Raw genomic sequence first — 22,386 nt, 5'->3', positions numbered from 1 at the left:
AAAGGAAACCATGGGTTCACTAATGGAGGGGATAATCAAGACACTGCTTTTCCCCCCAAACTCCTTAGTATGCTAAGTTAATGTATGGCAACTTCTCAAATATGCATAGCACAGTAATGATTAAAGAAGGCATTTGCATGGCATTTGCATATTTAAAATACATAACTATACAACTGCTGCATTTGGAATTGTACGGCAATGTTTAGAGCCTTTTCACACCAAAATTACCTAAGACCTACATTAAACCCATTTTAACATATTTGTTTCTTGATGCTAAAGAATTGTTTGCACAGATGTCTACTTCTGTGACTTAAGGATAATTGTAAGAATTTAACATTCTTAGCATATTCTTCAGCTTTCCTAATATCCCTCCTGGGGTGAAATTGCTCCTCCCCCATCTCCCCTCCAAATATTATGTCATTGTCACAATGAGTTGCTTAAATGTGCCCTTCTGTGTCAAGTGTTGTGCTTAAGCTATGGGGCTCATAATTAAAAATTAAAACGTCTAAAAAAACGTCTAAGTCGGCATTTGGACATCCTAATCGCTGACGTCCAAGTGCTGATAATCAAAACCCTTTCCCTGGATATCTAGCAAGATGTTTCTCCCACTGTACTGTATGTCCACAGTTTCAGTAGGGAATGCTGGGAGGCATGTTATGGTTTGCCTTTGGGCATGCTTAACTTGGGCGTTTTGCGGTGATAATCAAACCTTTTCCAAGACATTCTGGATGGAGCTCAGACGTTCAGAGTTAGACCTGTTTTAGAAGTATCTAAGTGCCACAAAGGGACCCAAATTGACCAGATGACCACTGGATACATTAAGATATGACCCCCTGCCTCTACACCTCCCCAGGGCTCACTAACCCCCTCCCACCTGCCAAAAATCTGGATGAAAGAATATGTAGCTGTCTTAAGTAACCTGGTGGGTGGGCTAGTGAACCATAGATAGGAAGACCCAGGCCCATAAGCCACTCTAACCAAACATTAATGGTAAAAAAAAGTGTGAGCCAACCAAAACCCACTAATAGGTTTTGGTGGGCTCAGCATAAATTACAGTATAAGGGATATATGGTGAGATGCATTTCTGGCACTCTATGTGAAGTTCACAGTAGTGCCCTCTAAGGTGTCCCACTGCTCTGTTGGCATGTCTGTGTTAGTGCTGCCCGGTTCAGGAAAAAATTTTTTAGATTTGATTCGATTCAGCTTATTGAATCCATTTTTCGATTCAATTTTCCTGCCCAAGTGGGTGTTGTTTTTTGTTTTTTTTTCAAACATCCTGATGGGTTTATTTTATAGCCTCTTCACCCCCTTTGTCTTTTCCTAACCACACTGGCGCTGTGGTGTAAACAAAATAAACAAACAAAAAATACTTTTCCTCCCTCTGTTAAATCCTAGCTCACCTGCGCAGTCTAACACCAGTTCTGGCAGGATACACATTTCAAATCTGACATATTGTAATCACAAAACAGAAAATAAAATTATTTTTTCTATCTTTTTTTGTCTGGTCATTATTCAAATCTTGTTGGTCCTAGACTCTGGTTGTCTTCTGATAACTTGTTTGCCAGGGTCTCCTTCTTTCTTCTTTCTCTGGGCTAACCATCCATCTTCTATCTCTGTCCTCCCCTTCCGTTTCCCTTCCCTCCCCTGGAGGACTGGCATCTTTCCTTTTTTTCGTCTCCATCCACAGATCCACCTTTTCTCAACTACCCTTTCATCCAGCATCTCTCCCTCCTTCCCCACCATCCCAGGGTCCACCATTTCTCCCTTTCTTTTCCCAAATACCCTCCTATCCAGTATCTTTATCCCTCTTCCACACCATCCCTTGTGTCCAACTTCTCTCCCTTTCTGTTCCTTCCCTCCCTAAATCCCATTGTCCACCTTCTCTCTCCCCCTCTCCTCTGTTTTTAGACCCATTATTTCTTCCCCCCCCAAAGTCCAGCATATGCACATCTCTTTGAGCCCCCCTTCCCTCCCTCTCTTCGTGTACTTCTACACCAGGGCCCCCTCCCCTGAAGGTCTTTCCCCCCTGAAGGCTTGCACTCCCCCCACGAAGGCCTGCCTGTCCCCCCTGAAGGCCTGAAACCCATCCCTGAAGGCCTGCCTGTACTACCATCCCGGAAGGTCTCTGCCACCACCCCTAAACGCCTGTCCCCCCATTGAAGGCCTGCACCCCCCAAAGGCCTGTCCCCCCTGAAGGCCTGCACCCCACTCCTGAAGGCCTATGCCCCCCTGAAGGACTGTTCCCCCCTCCCCACGGAAGGCCTGCGTGTTCGCCCTGGCCTCCTGTGCATCCATTTACCTAATATTAGCAGCCTGTAGAGAAGATCGCTGGTGCTAGCAATCTTTGCAAGTTGCCATAGGTCTTCGGAGCTGTTTCCTCTGTCGCGGTCTCGCCCCTCCTCTGACATCAGAGGCAGGATCGCGGCAGAGGAAAGAACTCCGAAGGCCTATGGCAGCTTGCAAAGATCGCTAGCACTGGTGATCTTCTCTGCAGGCTGCTGCTATTAGGTAAATGGATGCACGGGAGGCTAGGGGGGAAGCCTGATACCAGTGGGAGGCCAGGGGGGAAGCCGGACACCAGCACTTCCTGACTGACCCTCTCCCTCTAAAGCAGGTGCGGCAGCAGCCGGCCAGCAAGAGGCAGCGCTGCTGCTTCTGCTTTAGGGGGTGAGGGGAGAGGGTCAGTTACCGATTCAGGTGGCTGAATTTTTTTTGTTTTAAATCGATTTGAATCGATTCACCTGAAGTGAATCAATGAACCGATTCAAATCATGAATCAGGCACACTAATCTGTGTGGCCTGTCCATCACAATGATGGCAACTCCCACATCCAAATGGTTTGGATTTGGACTTGGACGTTTCTTTGGTCAAAAATGGGATATAAAGTTTGTTGTTATAAGAGTTGGATGTCCTGTTGGCCTAGATGTCCGAGTAGACAATTTTTTAAAAAAATATGTATTTTTGGACGTCTAGTAGTTCGGCTTTCGAAAATGAACATTTCTGTGCTTTCCACTTTGAATGTTTAGCAGGAAACATCCAAATAGGACTGAGACGTCCTTTTCTAAAATGATCCTCCATAATGTTAAACTTAGTATAAAACTTAAAAACAAACACTTTAACATATGAGCAAACATTAATAGATATCCTATAAAATATTATTCATCTTTATCAACTGTACAATGAAGAGATTTTACAGAACAAACATGCATTTAGATCGTATATGTTAATGGTGCAAAATTTAGGAATGGGACTTTCTACACAAGATAAGATTGTACAGTCTCATTGAAACCCTGAAGAAGAACACAGCACAAGCACTGTTAGATTTCTTAGTGATTAATGACACAAATACAATGAATATTTGTATTAGTCAGTATCTAGAAGAAGAAAGGTTCACATTGAGCAGAGGCAAGGCTGTACAGCAGTGGTCTCGTACTGCTCAGAATCACCGAATTCAGTGCTCAGTGCTCAGTGCCATAACAAAGAAAAAAAAACCTATTGCTTTGATTTAAAAATTGTCTAGTTATGCTTAATCTGAGGAAATAATATGTGAATCTGGCTGAAGCAAGATGAATGTGAAAGGAATCTCAGCAATGGCAACCCTAGACTATCTGGATCCTGGATTTCATCCAGAGTAATGTTAAAGACACTGCTGTTGGATCTCAAGACAATCACCTTCTATGATATCAACACAGTGAATCGCAAACTGTGTGCCTCCCGAGATTTCTGGCGTGCTGCGACCCACTGGCGAGGAGGGGAGTCACCCATGTCGGCTGCCTTATGGCCAGAGGCACATCCTGTAGGAAGTCAGCCGGCGCCGATGACAGTCCTCCTCGCCAGCGTCTCTCCTCCTTTCCCTGCACCTCCTGAATCCCTCCACCGGCAGGTTGTGGCCAGATGTTTTATTAGGGAAGACCCTTGAAACAGCAGTAGGCGAAACATGTTGGGTCTAACCCTCCCAAGCCGAACAAGTCAGAATTAAAATACAGTAAAGAAGAAGAAAGAAGGAATAAATTACAACAGCTAAGTCTTTTGGATATATTTTATATCTTTATACTATATTTATGAACTTTTATAAAGATGTATGAAAGGAGTGAACTGGGTAAGCACTAAGCACTTTAAAGGAAGCCAAATAGATAATTAGTAGCAAATGGGAAAACGCACAAGGCACTTTTAAATGAATATGAAAAACTAAAAAGTTAAACTAAAAAGATGAATTAAGTAGGAATGAGCCAGTGAGGAAATGACCACGTAAAGCTCACCGCAATGAAATATTTTGAGGCGGTGGAGTGGTGGGACTGAGGCTCAAAGATCACTAGAGGCTTAGAGGATTTGAATATAAATCGCTAAATTATATATATATACTCTTATGATTTACTAAAACATACTTTCTGGAGATAGCCAACACGTGTCTGAGCATTTACCTTGCCGGCCCACATTAAAAACATCTGGCGCTGATTAGTAAAAGTCAAACAAAACAAAATCTAACAGATCTGCAGGAAGGGCACAGTAGAAACAAAACAAAAAGAACTGCAAACAACTGTACAAGATGCAGGCAATGTTTATTTAAAAAAACAAATTGTTGCACACAAACATATTTTTACAGATCATAGGACCACTCCCTCCTGCTGGCACCCCCCTAAACCCATGACCCCCTGAACCCCATCCACTACCCCTGAATCCCTGACCCCCCCCTCCCAGTACACCATACTGTTTATATCTTTTTGAAGGCACCGTTTCAAGAATAGCATGGAATATGTTAAATGAGATCTCACCAGAGTCTTATGCAGGGGCATCAATACTCCTTTATCCTACTGGCCATTTCTCTCCCTATGCATCTAATCTAATCTAATCTAATCCTTAGGTTTGTAAACCGCATCATCTCCATGTTTGTAGAGCTCGACGCGGTTTACAGTAGGAGAAATAGGAAGGAACTACAACAGAGGGATAGAGGTAGAAGTGTGAAGAAAATTTAGAGGACTTGGGATGCTAAGATATAAGAGTTTCCTTGATTCCTAAATTGGAGGGAGACTTACATTTTTTGAGAAAAGCCAGGTTTTCAGATGTTTGCGGAAAACTTGGAGAGAGCTCAAGTTCCGAAGAGGAGAGGTAAGGTTGTTCCAAAGCTCAGTGATTTTGAAGTGGAGGGAGGTCCCTAGCTTTCCTGTGTGGGAAATGCCTTTTAGCGAGGGGAAGGATAGTTTTAATTTGTGGGAGGATCTGGTGGTATTAGGGTTTGAGGAATTCCAAGAAAGAGGATAAAGGGAGGGAGGATACCATATAAGATTTTGAAAGCTAAACAGGCGCATTTATAGTGGACCCTGGCGATTATCGGAAGCTAGTGGAGCTTGGCCAGGAGCGGGGAGACACGGTCAAATTTACTTTTAGCGAAGATGAGCTTGGCCGCGGCATTCTGAATCCGTTGGAGTCTGTGGAGGTTTTTCTTAGTTAGGCTTAAGTAGATAGAGTTGCAATAGTCCAATCTGGAGAGGATGATGGATTGGACAAGGAGGGTAAAATGTTTTTGATGGAAGCAGGATCTAACTTTCCTCAGCATGTGAAGGCATCAAAGCATCCTTCTAGCTTTAAGATCACTGATATCCAGAGTAACTCCAGCATTGGCATCATGTCTGTATATTCAGTGCTGGTCACTATCCAGGTTGCAGTACTGAATATCCAGATTTTTAAAAAAATATATAGCTGCAGCAGCCTTTGTTTAAAAAACAGCCTGACTGCCATGGCTTTGTATTGACTCTTATAGCGATTAGTCTTTTAATAGCAATGTTAAGCTAATATACAGAATTACAATGCAGTACTTGTAGCTTGCAATTACAGTGTTCTGCTCATTGCAGATAACAATAAAAGTAACTGGGACATAACATTTCACTATAAAACAATAATCTAAACTTCTGAGAATCTTTGAAAAAAAAAAAAAGTTTTCAATTTCCCTCGGAAATCCTTATAATTAATTTCAACCCTTAAATGAACAGGTAGTAATTTCCAACAACAGAAGGATAAGAAAATAAGAGATTGAAAATATGCAGAGATTTAAGTTTACTGACTGAAGGAAAAGAAATAATGACTAACAGACGAGATGCTTGAGGTCTGAAGGTACAGTGAGATTGACCTCGAGGAAGGAGAATGTTAAATCAAGAATAGCAATGAAGTCCGTAGCAGGAGTAAAATTATGGAATTTCCTCCCTGGTATCTTGAGGATCTGTTTGGAGCGGTCACAGTTTAAGAGAATGTTAAAAACACAATTGTACGTAGAGGCCTTCCTTTGAAGATATGTGGAAAGGAGACACCTAATGAGGAATCTGAATTATGGCCTGTGCTCTAGAATCATTGAGGATTGGTGATATGTAATTACCTGGCAGGTTTTTCTGCTATTCTTAGTGGGTTAAATGTGTACTGAAAGTATTGTCATGTATGTTGTCCTCTGAACCATTGTGAATGTTTTATACTGTAAACCGCTTAGTTATAGGCGGTCAAGAAATTTTAGAAATAAATAATAAATAAAATAGTGGGAAAATTAGTGCATGGCTATTAATAGAATAGTGGAAATTTGATTTTACCCATGCCGCAAAAATGGCATTAGTACACCGGAATACCCTATGTAAGCAGGTGCTGAGGACATTTTTTTTTTTTACCTCAGTTTGTTGAAAGGGTCCCTATATTTTTCAATTGCTTCACAATTAAGCTATAGAATTTCTTAGTAGAGAATGTTCAAGACTAGTACTGTAGCTGAGTTTAAAAATGCAGGTTTGGACACATTTCAGAAGGACAAATCAATTAACAATTATTATTTAGATTATCAATTATTATCTAGATCATATTCTATGTTTTTACGACATGAGTATCTCTATATTTTACATGCAGCAGTAAATGGGCAGTGTTATTAAAATCTGTTGGGTGCTTTCCAGTGACCCAGCCACTGACAGGATAACTGGCTGAATGGATCGTCGATCTGATCCATCATGGTGCTCCTTATCTCCTAAATAGAAAAGGGACAATTCATAATTATAGCGTTAAAAGCTTAAATGTTACTATAAAATACCACAAAATATTTTTATGACCAGTTAATTTCACTGATTTAATACCAAGTTGCTGGAATCAATATCCTAATATGAACAATACCTCAGTAAGAAACAGAAATTATGTAACTACCTTCTGCTTTTAAGAGCTGAATCTCTTTGCTTTTAAATATTTCTGTTGCCAAACAGGCTAAGGAGACAGAATTGATCTGGAAACGATGGGGCAATTTCAAAATAGAATGCCCTATGTGTCTTTGCAAAAGAGGCTCTCAGAACTTACTTCGCTAGTACACACATTCTCTCCCACAAATTGTTGTGTGTGTATACCTGCTAAGGGACCCTTTTACCAAACTGTAGTACAAAGTGGCCTTAATATGCCTTTACGTGGGTCTTTCCCATGTGCTAAGGCCCTTAAAAAAGATTAATGCATGAGCCCTTACTGCCACCTATTTTGTAAGGTCTCACGTGCTAATCATGTTCTAATCGGTTAGGCCCGGATTCTCTAGCCGGCGCCGTTGTCATGGCACCGGTAAGCGAATTGCACTTCCGGCAAAGATAGGCACCAGAAATGGAGGCCAGAGTTTTCCTGGCCTATAGTTCCGGTACCTACCTTTGATATGACTTGTACCTCCATAGGCACTTTATGGCGCCCAACACCACTTCTGGCATTAGCCACGCCTACGGTGGCGTTAGACACTGTAAAGCACCTACAGAGATTCAATTCCAGAACTGATTTGTTTAGGTGCTGGTAGGCACCTTGAAAATCAATGAAAACACTTGTTTATCACTGAGATAGGGCACCTACCAGTGCCTAAAAACTGGCACCTTTTAGAGAATCTGGGCCTTAGTGTGCAGACACACCCACTCTCTACCCCTAGGCACACGCCTTCTGTGAAAATATTATTAAAATATTTTATCATACTGCACATGCGTATTCAAAAATGACCATGCATTAGTGCTTACTGTAGCATAATTGAAGGACCCCTTGGTGTGCATATGCAGATTGTATTTTATAAAACGTATGCTTGCATTGCAACTCCTCCCAAACTATATATACCCTGAGCTTTCCAGATGGAAAATGGTTTATAATACTGCCCCTGATATGCCTTAAATATACTAGCCATTTAGCTATTTTCATGGTGTACAGTTTTGGTGAAATTTGATAGTACTTATCGGTTAGAACTGTCTTAAGATCCAGTTTCACAAGTAGAGTTGGTTCAATATTGATACAGTAAAACCTTGGATTGTGAGTAACTTGGGGCTCCTTTAACTAAGGTGCGCTAGCGGTTTTAGCGTGCGCTACATGCTAACGCCTCCAAAGAGCTTGCATTAGTATTTTTCATGTAGCGCGTGGGCGCTGCTAGCGCACCTTAGTAAAAGGAGCCCTTGGTGTGCAAGTGTTTTGTAAGACGAAAAAAACGTTTTATTAAATTCTAATTTGATAAACGAGTGAGGTCTTCCGATTCGAATACATACAGTATACACATGTCACGTCATCACAACTGAGCTGATGGTTCTTCTCTCTCAGACGCTGTGGAAGTGTAGTGACTGTTCCATTATTTCTTATGGGGAAATTCACTTTGATATGCAAGTGTTTTGGATTACAAGCATATTTCCGGAATGAATTATTTTCACAAACCAAGGTTTTACTGTATTTATTTTAGAAGTTCGCTTTTCATTTTAGAAGTGCACTCAGATATTTATTTGGGATACACATGTAAATCCCAATTTGCAGATTTTGGTATCATCCACAAAGTCAAAAATCTTACCTCACAGACCTTTAGCAATATTGCTTATGAAAATGTTTAAAGAACAGGCCCAAGAGCCAAACCTTCAAGATATGCACAACATACTCAGCCGACAGGCTATACACAGGAAATGAGGACGGGAAACTGAAAGGGTTGACGGTCAGTCTAGAAGAGGTATGCAGGCAGATTGATAGGCTTAAAAATGATAAATCCCCAGGACCAGATGGCATCCATCCGAGGGTAATCAAGGAACTGAAAGGAGCTATAGCTGAACTGTTTCAACTATTGGCCAATCTGTCGATCAAATCGGGAAGGATTCTGGAAGACTGGAAAATGGTGAATGTCACGCCAATCTTCAAGAAAGGTTCGAGGAGAGATCCAGGAAACTACAGACTGGTGAGTCTGACCTCGGTACTGGGAAAGATGGTAGAGGTGCTTAAGTTTCACAGCACCATGCCCAAACCTTCCTGGGAAGGGGGTGGCGCTCAGCTCCCTAAAGACTTGGATGTGCATTAGAGAGTTGCGCGGGGACAGAAATCCCACCCGTCCTCGCCTGTCCCTGTGAGGAATCCCTCAGTCCCCACCCATCCCCGCCAAGATCCCATCCGTCCCCGCCTGTCCCCGTGAGGAATCCCCTCCATCCCCATGAGGAATCCCCTCCGATCCCCGCCCATCCCTATAAACTTCAAAAATAGTTATTTCATTTAATTATGCTACTGAATTAAAGGGTATAGTAGAGACCCATTTACAAATAAGCAAAGATATTTTATTAATTTGGAAATATTAATTGGGAAGAATACATACTTTGTAAACGGGTTTCTACCAGAGCCTCTAATGTTCCCATTCCCATGCAACTCTCTAATTTCCCACCAGTAACAGCAAGGGTCAGCAACAGTAGAAATAAACCCAGAAATTCATTTCCTTTTCTTTTGAACACAATACAAAGACATGTAAATTCTGGTTTTTACTTTTGTTGTCTGGACTTATTTTTCCATCAAGTTGGTCCTAGTTTCTATTTTACGCTTTCCCATCTTATATAAACCCTTCTGTTGCTGTCCACTCATGCCCAATTCTCCTTTTCTATTCCCTCAGAAAACAAATGTAGACTAAAGACAGAATGAATGTCTTTACATTTTGAATGAAATAAATTATACACAAGAACCACATCATACATGTAAAGCTGTGAATGAAATGAATTATGCGTGAGAGCACATCATACATGAAAATAAAAAAAGACAGACTTAGAACTCATAGCAGGCACTTTAAAATACCAATTTAAAAATAAACAGTCATAACACTAAAGAGCCCATACAACAGGAATAAATTATGCATAAGAATCACATCATCCATAAAAATCAATAAAATTAATAAGAACAGACTTAAGAGGTAGCAGGAACATTTAGATACCAAAAAATGGACAGTCATAACAGGGAAAAAACTCATAAACCAGGCATAAAAAAAATCACATCATACATGAAAATCAATAAAAGCTGATTTAAAACTCATGGCAAGCCCATTTAAATACTGATAAGAAATGGATAGTCATAACCGAAAACCTCGTACGCTAGGCATAAAAATGTGTGAACATCATGTTGAGGGTTAAATGGTCTAAGCCATAACCATGTAAAAGAACAGCTGTGGAAGGCTTTAAAATCAATCAACAAATAGCAGCATTCATAGAGCCTATGGTGGACCTCTAAAGGTATGAATCGCATCGAAAGAAAACTAAAGAAGTTCATTCCAAGACGTGACTCACTCCAATGATAAAGGAAGACATGCAATGGCATATGCTGAACCAGCACCAAAAAAAACACAACAAAACCTGGAGGGGGTGAAAGCTACCATTAGTTTAAAAACGAGTCCAGATAACAGCAGGAGTTGTAATGGTAGCATGGTAAAATAGCATTGTTCACAATACTCTCAAACGTTTACTTGTCACTATAAATTAACATCACACAAGCGCACAAAAATAAATCTCCTTACCAAAGACTCTGCAAAAGTAATTTGAACAGCATGGCTGCGGCGTCTCTTTTGCTGCTAACTTAAAACTCATTGGCTGATTTCTACTTCGTGCCGGTGTCCAATCAAAAGTCAGCTTCTATGGAGCCTTTGGTAGGGAGATTAAGAAGCACTGTTCTGAGAAGATCCCTGCACGCTGCTCGTAACTGATACAAAGCCTTCCCTCTGGGGAAAGACTTCCGGGTCAGCTATGTGTGGTGTGTTGCAGGCAGGAAAAGAAGACGAGCCTCTCTCGGCTCGAGCTGCCTCCAACTCTGCGGGATCCCCGTGACCTGAGGTGGCATCCTCACGGGATCCCCGTGCCCCGAGGGGACGTCCCCACGGGATTCCCGTGACTTGAAGGGGAAACCCACGGGATCCTCTTGGGTTCCGCAGGATATCCGTTGTTCCCGTTCCAGTGCAGCTCTCTAGTGTGCATTTTCCTAGGCTCTCTGTACTGAGTCTGCCTCAAAGGCACAGGCTTTCTTTTCAAACAAGCCAACTTGCCAGATTTAGCAGTAGTTTCATTTTTATAAGGGTCTCCCTGCCTATCATCCTTGTCTAGCTCTATATCTTATTCCCCTTCACTCTCAGAGAAGTAGGCAGCTGGCTCAGGGTATTTGTAATTAATTTGGTCAGCTCTTCTGATCGAGGTACATGGTTTTTTTTCTAAATCCCACTTGGACCAAACCAGGGCTGGCATTGGGTTTGTCAAACCTGTTAACTGTGTACTATGTATGTCAACCTGTAAGCCATTCTGAGCTTTATGGGGAGAATTGGATAGAAAACAAATTAAATAAATAAATATAGTAGGCTAGTGAACCATAGAGAGGAGGACCCAGGCATATAAGCCACTCTAACCACCATATTTATGGTAGAAACCCCTACTCTACTGCCATATAGGTGCTGCCTGCAGCCATAATATTCTATTTACTTTATAATAACTTTAATAACATACACTTCCCCCTCCGCATTCGCAGTGATATGGGGAACAGCATGGCAGCGAATACAGAAAAACCGCAAATAACTTTTTAGATGTTATTTGCGGTTTTTCTGTTTAAAAACCCCCCAAAAGATAAAAAAATGCAAATAATCTGACCTACAAGTGTAGCGATTTGCTCCGTACAACGCTGGGATCAACAATTTCCTCTGTGCAATGCCAGGAGCAGCAATATCCTGTGACATAAATTTGGGGGTGGAGCCAGGGAACGAAAAACCACAAATAAGCGAAACCGCGGTTAACGAAACCGCGAATACAGGGGGGAAAGTGTACTTTGTTCTATATTACAGGTGATACTTATCCATGGTTTTACATGTGCAGTTTGTATGTAATATTAGATAATCTACTCTTATTTAGTCTTTCATCTCCAGACATTTTTTTTCCTAGAGCTGTCACTTTGCTTCTGATGAATTAATGTTCCAGAAAGGTCTAAATTACCATAATTATTGCATAGTTTAGTACTACTTTAAATTAAGTATCTCTATTAAGTAGATAGCAGAACAAAATTGATTTCAGAAGTTAATTAAATAGCAAGACTGTTAACTTATGTTCAACAATATGTGGCTGTTTTATATGCTAACAATAATTTAATTATTGTGTCCAAGTATATAATAGCATGGAAAATTAATTATAACTAATTAGCTGTTGCAAGTTATATCTTGCAGTATTTATATATAACATTTCTTATATACTGCTTCTATTCAAAGTAGTTTACATTCAGGTACTCTTATGTATTTCTCCCTATCTGTCCCAGCTGGCTCACAAAATAACTACAGTACCTGGGACAATGGAGGGATAAGTGACTTGTCCAGACTCACAAGGAGCAGTGTGGGGATTGAGCCCGCAAACTCAGGGTACTGAGGCAGGGGTTTTAACCACTAGGACACTTCTCCACTCTATCTAGTTATCTATCTATGACTATCCTGTTAAGTGATATTTGAAGTAATATTTTAGTCAAAATTATACAGAAACTATAAAATAAGTTGTTCTTACATGTTTTTAAAAAGTGTAGAAAAATACATCTTCAATTTAAATTCTGATAGAAAGATTGGTTGACCTGTTAGATTGACACTGTTTCAGACTGAAAACAGTTGTGACTTAAAATTATAGCTTTTTGAAAACTATTCAATAAAACGTGAAGAAAGAAATTTTTGATATTCATATTGCTGACAGGTGATGTGACTGTTTTTCAGATTTTTAGGCATGTTTCTTCCAAGTAATAGTTTAGGTTTATTGTACATTTGATATCCCACTTAATGCAAAAGGTCAAAGTGGCTTTACACATTAAAAAAAAAAAAAGAATTAAAAACATATAGAAAATAATATTAAATATTGAACTAAGGCCAGTACTGGGCAGACTTGCACGGTCTGTGTCTGTATATGGCCGTTTTGGTGGAGGATGGGCTGGGGAGGGCTTCAATGGTTGGGAGGGTGTAGATGGTCTGGAGTACGTCTTAACAGAGATTTTGGCAGTTGGAACCTAAGCACAGTACCGGGTAAAGCTTTGGATTCTTGCCCAGAAATAGCTAAGAAGAAAAAATTAAAAAATTTAAATTGAATCAGGTTGGGCAGACTGGATGGACCATTCGGGTCTTTATCTGCCATCATCTACTATGTTACTATGTAGAACGCCAATAATAATAGGAAAGAACATAAGAACATAAGAAGTTGCCTCCGCTGGGTCAGACCAGAGGTCCATCGTGCCCAGCAGTCTGCTCCTGCGGTGGCCCATCAGGTCCATGACCTATAAGGTGATTCTTGTCTAAAACCCTTTATTCCCCTTTATGCTTCTATCTATACCCTTTCATAATCCTATCTCTACCTCTATCTGTATCCCTCAATCCCCGCATCCTTCAGGAATTTATCCAATCCTTCTTTAAAACCCCGTAGTGTACTCTGTCCTATCACAACTTCCGGAAGCGCATTCCAGGTGCCCACCACCCTCTGAGTGAAAAAGAACTTCCTAGCATTGGTTCTAAACCTGTCCCCTTTCAATTTCTCCGAGTGCCCCCTTGTTCTTGTGGTTCCCAATAGGCTGAAGAATCTGTCCCTCTCTACCTTCTCAGGATCTTGAAAGTCTCTATCATGTCTCCTCTGAGTCTCCGCTTTTCCAGGGAGAAAAGCCCCAGCCTTTCTAACCTGTCTGCGTATGGAACGTTTTCCATACCTTTTATCAGATAATACAACCAATCATAACATCCATACAATTAAAACAAACAATAAATAAAAACTAAGGGCTCCTTTTACTAAGCTGCGCTAGCTGTTTTAGCGCGTGCTTAACGCACGCTACAATGCCGCGCGCACTAGACACTAGCGCCTCCTTAAAGTTGGTGTTAGTATTTCCGCGTAGCATGGGGGTTAGCGCACACTAATATTCAGCGCACGCTAAAAACGCTACCACAGCTTAGTAAAAGGAGCCCTAAGATATACATAGGAAATGCTTTCTGGAAAAAAATAAGTTTTCAATAATGTCTTAAACTTAGGAAAAGATTGCTCAGCCCAAATAGTAGGTGGAAGATCATTCCAAAATAAAGGGGCAATAAAAAAATATGTGGAAGATCTAGTACAGGGGTGCCCACACTTTTTTGACTCGCGAGCTACTTTTAAAATGACCAAGTCAAAATGATCTACCAACAATAAAATTAAAAAAAAAAAACACAACGCACACTGTACGCATAGAATTGTTAATTATCATTCCTATTCCTGTTTTTTTTCAAAGAGGTCAAAGCAGATGACTCTATGCACTGTCACCTCAGTAACAACCATACAAAAATAGACAAATACCCATCCCCCTCCCTTTTTACTAAACCACAATAGCAGTTTTTAGCGCAGGGAGCTGCGCTGAATTCCCAGCGCTGCTCTCGATGCTCATAGGCTCCCTGCGCTAAAAACCACTATTGCGATTTAGTAAAAGGGGACCATATTGTAAAATATAGACAGCAGATTTAAATTCAGACACATTTGATCACTAAATTTAAAATAAAATCATTTTTCCTACCTTGTCTGGTGAGTTCTTGAGTCTCTGGTTGCACTTTCTTCTTCTGACTGTGCATCCAATCTTTCTTTCAGCCTGTATGCTTCCTCTCCTCCACACTTCATTCCCTCCCCCAACTTTTTCTTCCTCTCTCCCTGACCTTTCTTTCTTTCTCTCTTCATGCCCCCTTTCTTTTTTTCCTGTTTCTCTTCTTTCCTTCTATCTCCCTGCCTGCCCCCTTTCTTTCTTTCTCCCTGCCCTTCCCCAAGCCACTGCCACTGCCGCTGCCATCGGGGAACATGAGCCAAACCCCACTAATGGCCACAAACACGCCCCAAAGCCGACGCCGACACCGCCGACGCCCCATGCTCTCTTTTCTTCGTGCTGATCAATCTTCCTTTCCCCGACGTCAATTCTGCCGTTGGAGAGGAAGTTCCGCCCAGCCAGGCAGCGATTGGCTGGCCCAAACTTCCTCTCCGACGGCAGAATTGACGTCGGGGAGAGGAAGATTGATCGGCCCGATAGATTGCCAAGGCAAAGGGAGTCCTGGATGATCGACTCACTTTGCCTTTGCGAGCTACCGGTCGATCGCGATCGATCTATTGGGCACCCCTGATCTAGTAGATTCATAATGAGCCATTTTTGTTGACGGAAGAACAAGCCTGTTGGAATCAAAGGACCGCGTGTGTGTGAGTTTTGAATGCTAAACATAAAATTTTGAATTGACATCTGTATTGAATAGGGAGGTAATGTAACATCATATAATTTCACTTCGCAGAATTCTGAAGTGTTTGAAGGCAACGTTGATTAAATGAAGATATCCCACAGTATGCTGAATTGCAATAGTCTATTCTAGACATTGCAAATGTATGACTAAAAAGATATGTTGTGCTTCAAAATCTAGAAAAGAACTTATAGATCTAATTCTCCGTAGCCAGGAAAAGCTTTTTTTTTTTTAATACCTGAGAAATATGACAGTCAAAGGTAAGTGCTGAATCAAAGATTACTCCCAAATAACGAAATGAGTTTGCAGGTTGCAAATCACTTCCAAAAAGGTGAATTTTAGTCTTTGGAAGATATAATAGACTAGTAATCCAGCATACGGTTGTTTTTGAAGGATTAAGGATCATCACATAATCTTTGAGCCAAGTTGATATCAGTACACCATTACAATGGTGAAAGATCAATATTAAATGCTGATACAACAAAGGTCAGTAAAATGTCATCTGCATAAATAAATCCTTTAATTTGAAATTCCTGAATCAGAGTTGCAAGTGGACTCAAAAAAATATTAAGCAGCAAGGGGGACAGAATTGAACCCTATGGAACACCCCATTCCAAATCATATAATGAAGATGAGGACGAATTTGATGGAGTAAAAACTCTGAATTTTCTGCCATGAGAAATGATTTAAACCATGATAGGACTGTACCATCGATTCCCAATGCAATTCACTGAGAAATCAATAATGAATGATCAACCAAATCAAATTCAGCAGAAAGGTCGAGAGAAACTAGTAACACAATTTTACCATTATCCAAATAAGAATGTAGTTCACTATTTAAAGCAGAAATAGTAGTTTCTGTATTATGGTTTGTCCGGAATCTCGTTTGTCAAGGATGCAGAATGAATTTTTTGTCAACAGTAGTTCAAAGACAAGCTTTTCTGTAAATTTTGAAGTAATACAAACATTAGAAATTGGACGAAAATACTCCGGGAGATAAGTAATATTTGAGTTTTTAGGAATAGGGGAAACATTTGTAATTTTTCAAGTGGAGGGAACAGTATCAGAAGACAGGCTAAGATTTGCTAGATGAAACGCTAAGGACATGAGACCATGTCTGTCAATCTTCAACCAATTTGATAGAAGAGGATCAGAAAATGAAGTAGTAAAGTGTAATTGAACTGAGTAAATGAAGGAATAGAAAAGAAACTCCAGGTGCATATTGACGAGGCTCCATTCATCTGTCTATCTATCTGTCTGTCCAGCAAGGAAACAGAAAAGGAGACAGATAAAGTACACCCTGGTGGTGTTGCAACAGATGAGTATATTGAACAGAAGGTTGACTCAATACGATTCACGTTTAGGCCCCAAGGTTCTGCCTCAGGAGTCATCAAAGTAAATGTAAATCATACAGGTTGTGGCTATGCAAATGCAGGTCAAATCTGACTTTGGTGACTCCAGAGGCAGGCCCGTGGGGCCAAAACACAAATCATGTTGAGTTGAGCTTCCGTTCAATAAACTCATCTGATGCAATAACAGCAGGGGTGTATTTTTTCCGGCTTCTTTGCTGTTTCCTTGATGGTTCTAGATGCTGTGGAGGATTTTTCTTCTGTTGTTGTTGTGTCTATCCATCCATATGCATGGGCACAAAGATCCACCCCCCCCCCCCACACACACACACACAAACTCACAAGCATACAGACTCAAAGACATACACAAAACTCAAAGACAGATACACAAAACACATACAAACATGTGCAAAGATACAAAGACAGAAAGACATAGAGACAAACATAAAGACACATACATAAATATACAAAAGTACATAGAAATATTTGTACAAAGACACACACACACATGCGAAGACCCACATGCACTTATGCCTCATATAACCCCTATCACCCTAACAAGAGATACTACCATGTATTTTCACACCCAGTCCTCAAACAGATATACAATACAAGTCTTTATTTATATACTGCCAATACTTCATAGAAGTTCACAGCGGTTTACATAAAAATAAATGAGCTATTACAACATTATAAACTGGTTATATCTTTTCAAGTACAAATTATATGCTTTGGTTTGTAAAATGAGGAAAAGGAAATGAACCATTTTATCACACTGTAAGCATAAGTATGAACTTTAATTTGTGTAAAATTTGATTAAAGTAAGCCAAACTGTTTTGATGCACATAAACCAACTTTATGCACATTACATTAGTGACTTTTATTCCGTCTTAACCTCGCAGTTCAGTCAGGTTACAAAAGAGGTAAACTGGACATTTCCAGGAGAATTACAGGATCTGGTACTAATTACAGGACTGTGGCTTAGTCTGAAATAAGGGATACTGTTTTTTATTATTATTATTTATCATTTATTTATATATCAACAAAAATTATTGAACAGGAAAATGAGACTTGTCACAATATTAAGTAAATTTAAAATAAATATACCAAATCTAAATAGCATCAAAAGTTAACTAATCCTGGCTCAATAATAGTCCACATTTAGAGAGAGATAATTCACATTATCAGAAGAAATTATATATTTAGAACATTTTTATAATAAGAAATTAAAGTAGTGGGTCATCTTCTTTAAACATAAGGAACCCAGCATTATTATTCCCTTGCCTTCAAGAAAAAATTGTAACTGTGAGGGCTCATAGAAATCATAAGAATTCTGATCTATAAAGACCATACATTTACAGGGTTATCTTAATTGGAATTTAGCCCCTAATCCAGTAACATATTATTCCATCTCTAGGAATCTTTTATTCCTAGTCTGTGTCCATCTCGAAACATCTGGAAAAATAGATATTTTACTGTTCAAAAAAATATTCTTCTTTCATCCTGAAAAAAAGGCGAACTGCTTCCTTGTCCTGTTGAAAAACAAATGTCACCAAAAGAGTCGTACACTGAAAAACTTTTTCCTCTGAAGTTTCCAAGATACTGGAAAGATCCAAGGTACTTAGAGAAATAATATCAGTTGAAAAAGGAGCTCCTGAGGAAGAAGGCTTTTTAGTAGAAACTGGCAGGAAATATATTTTATGAAGAGGTGGAAGTCCGTTTTCAAAATACATCCTTCAGGAATTTGTAAAATAAATCTTTTGGAGACATTGTGAGTGTTTTGGGAAAGTTCAAAAACCTAAAATTTAGTTGCTTAGTATACCGTATTTTCACGCATATAACGCGCACGTTATACGCGTTTTTACCTACCGCGCATACCCCTCGCGCGTTATACGCGTGAGCGCGGTATACAAAAATTTTTTTACATAGTTCCCACCCCGCCCGACGCCCGATTCACCTCCCCAGCAGGACCGCTCGCACCCCCACCCCGAACGACCGCTCGCACGCGCTCCCACCCGCACCCGCATCCACGATCGGAGCAAGAGGGAGCCCAAGCCCTCTTGCCCAGCCGACTCCCCAACTCCCCGACAATATCGGGCCAGGAGGGAGCCCAAACCCTCCTGGCCACGGCGACCCCCTACCCCCACCCCGCACTACATTACGGGCAGAAGGGATCCCAGGCCCTCCTGCCCTCGACGCAAACCCCCCTCCCTCCAACGACCGCCCCCCCCAAGCACCTCCGACCGCCCCCCCAGCCGACCCGCGACCCCCCTGGCCGACCCCCATGACACCCCCACCCCCTTCCCCGTACCTTTGGTAGTTGGCCGGACAGACGGGAGCCAAACCCGCCTGTCCGGCAGGCAGCCAATGACGGAATGAGGCCGGATTGGCCCATCCGTCCCAAAGCTCCGCCTACTGGTGGGGCCTAAGGCGCGTGGGCCAATCAGAATAGGCCCTGGAGCCTTAGGTCCCACCTGGGGGCGCGGCCTGAGGCACATGGGCCCAACCCGACCATGTGCCTCAGGCCCGCGGGCGGTGAATGGCCTTGTTCCCGTCGCCGCAGCGACTGCTAGTTTTCTTCCCCGTTTTCGGTGGGTGACCCGCGGCTAAAATGCGGTGGCCGCGGGTAAACCGCCACCGTGTCATTCTCTAATAGGAAGGAGGCACTGGGGGCACTAAAGACATGGGAAGGATGCACTGGGGGCACTAAAGACAGGAAGGGGCACTAAGGACATGGGAAGGAGGCACTGGGGGCACTAAACACATGGGAAGGAGGCACTGGGGGCACTAAAGACATGGGAGGGAAGCACTGGGGGCACTAAGGACATGGGAGGGAAGCACTGGGGGCACTAAAGACATGGGAATGAGGCACCGGTGGCACTAAGGACATGTGAAGAAGCACCGGGGGCACTAAGGACATAGGAAAGAAAGAGGGAGGGAATAGAAAGGGACAATTCTTGGGCCTGAGTGCAGAAAGAAAGAAATTAAAGAAAGGATACACAGACAGAAGGAAACGCAACCAAAGACTCATGAAATCACCAGACAGCAAAGGTAGGAAAAATGATTTTATTTTCAATTTAGTGATCAAAACGTGTCAGTTTTGAGAATTTATATCTGCTGTCTATATTTTGCACTATATTTGTCTATTTTTCTATGTTACTGAGGTGACCGAGCTCGCGGAGATGGGGCGGAAACAGGGTTTTTAAATTTTAGTCCTAGTAGTTTGCCGGTCCACAAAATAATTCTTTTATTTCTGCCGGTCCACGGGTGTAAAAAGGTTGAAAAACACTGATGTAGAGGATCTCTAATTAGAAACCAAAGGGTATAAATTAAAGAACTAAGGCCGGTATTGGACAGACTTGCACAGTCTGTGTCCCATATATGGTGATTCGGTGTAGGATGGGCTGGGGTGGGCATCAATGGGAACTCCACTAACTTGAAACATGAAAATGTTACTGGCCAGACTTTACGGTAGGATGATTGGATAGGCTGGAGTGAGCTTGGATGGCAACTTCAACATTTGGAACCTAGGACAATACCAGACTTTACAGTCTATGGCCCAGAAATATCAAAGAAGAGACAAGTTAATTTAATCATGCATTTTTTAATGGGTATAAATTATGGGCAGACTGGATGGACATTCAGGTCTTTATCTGCTGTCATTTACTATGTTACTCAGCATTCTAGAGGGAGAATAAGGGTCAGATACTGAACAATACATGATCTTTCTTCCTGAAATCTGACCATCCTTTTGAAATTGAAAGGGCTCATAGACCACCATCACATAGACTCATGGAGCAAAAGACATCAAATAGCTGAGGCAGAGAGTGCTGTGAATTCTGTAATATCTACAGACCCCATGAACTCTGCAAACTGCAAAATTGCAGGTGTCACTTAACAAGAAGGGAAAGAGTTGCAGGGGCCAATAAAAATACATTGTTTTCTGCGATAAGTTCCAAAGTAGATGTATGCACACACTTTTGTTTTGAAAATCTATCAAAGAATGCTTGTGTTTTTACTAATTAGCGCTGCTATAAAATTACCTCCTAAAGGCATATGTGAAAACATAATGGCAAAAAGAAAGTTGATTTGTGAATACTTTTAAATGGCAGGCATGTGCCGCATATTCAATGTTATCTATGATATACAGTCAGCCATTTTATCTTTGCTGTTTTAATGAAAGACATTTAAGTGATGGCAAGTAGGTTAAATGCTTTTGCCAGATAGTATCAGATATTGCTGTTTAGCTTGGCAGGAAGAATTCATGAGAAATATCCTGGAATGTGCAGTCAGATTCAGCAACGGAGCAAAATGGTCATGTTTAAATGCATGAACCACAAGAGAGAAATGAATAAAACCTTCTAGAGCAGTGGTCTCAAATTTGCGGCCCGGAAGTCACATGTGGCCCGCCTGGTACTATTTTGAAGCCTTCGGTATGTTTATCATAATCACAAAAGTAAAATAAAACAGTTTCTTGATCATATGTCTCTTTAGCTAAAAAATTACAATATTATTATTAAGACTTAGCCAAAAGGAAAGATTTATAAACTCTAGAGTTTTACCTCATGCAAAATTGTCATTTCTTTAATAAGACATTAACTATTTTTTTTTCTGAGGCCCTCCAAATACCTACAAATCCAAAATGTGGCCCTGCAAAGGGTTTGAGTTTGAGACCACTGTTCTAGAGTAACAAATCTCAGATGTCACATATATTACACAAATTCTGATAGATGCTTCACTTAAAGTTCACATGAAAACACTCAGTTCTCTTAGTCGCAGACCTACAGAATTTAAAATGAAGCTATGGTTTTATAAGTGCTCCCTACAAAAAACTATTGCCATTTCTCTCTGTCCCTGTCCCTTCACAGCAAAAACAAGCCTTTAGCAGTTCTCATCTCACTACTACCTCTTTGGAATCTATTAAGAATGGGAAGATACCTTTCCCACAAATGTATTTTTGTTTCCTCCTTCCCAGATTCCTTTTATTTGCTTGCCATGTTAATATTAACTTCTCCTCAGGGTTCTATGATTTTCCATCTCACATATCATTCAGACCTCAATCCTTCCCACCTTTTCTCAATATAAACACTAACCTTGTTCCTCTCAGATCTCTTTTTATCTGATTTTATTCTCAGCTCCTAAGAATAGCCTTACTCTATCAGACCAATGGTCCATCTAGCCTAGTATTCTGTCTTCACGGAGGCCAATCCAGGTCACAAGTGTGAAGGAGAGTGTGGAGGAGAGTGTGGCAAGTGTGGAGGAGAGCTACAGCCTCAGCTAAAAGCCAAATATCCTCTAATAACAATAAGCTGAGTAAATTGCAGCTATAATCACTCGAGGAACGTAGAGAGAGGGGAGACATGATTGAGACGTTCAAATATATCACGGGCCGTATCAAGGTGGAAGATGATATCTTTTTACTTAAAGGACCCACGGCCACAAGAGGGCATCTGCTGAAAATCAGGGGCGGGAAATTTCATAGCGACACCAGGAAGTATTTCTTCACCGAAAGGGTGGTTGATCATTGGAATGATCTTCCACTGCAGGTAATTGAGGCCAGCA

The sequence above is a fragment of the Geotrypetes seraphini genome, chromosome 2 (assembly GCF_902459505.1).
Source record: "Geotrypetes seraphini chromosome 2, aGeoSer1.1, whole genome shotgun sequence".
Classification (NCBI taxonomy): domain Eukaryota; kingdom Metazoa; phylum Chordata; class Amphibia; order Gymnophiona; family Dermophiidae; genus Geotrypetes; species Geotrypetes seraphini.
Note: the sequence above shows the minus strand (reverse complement) of the source record.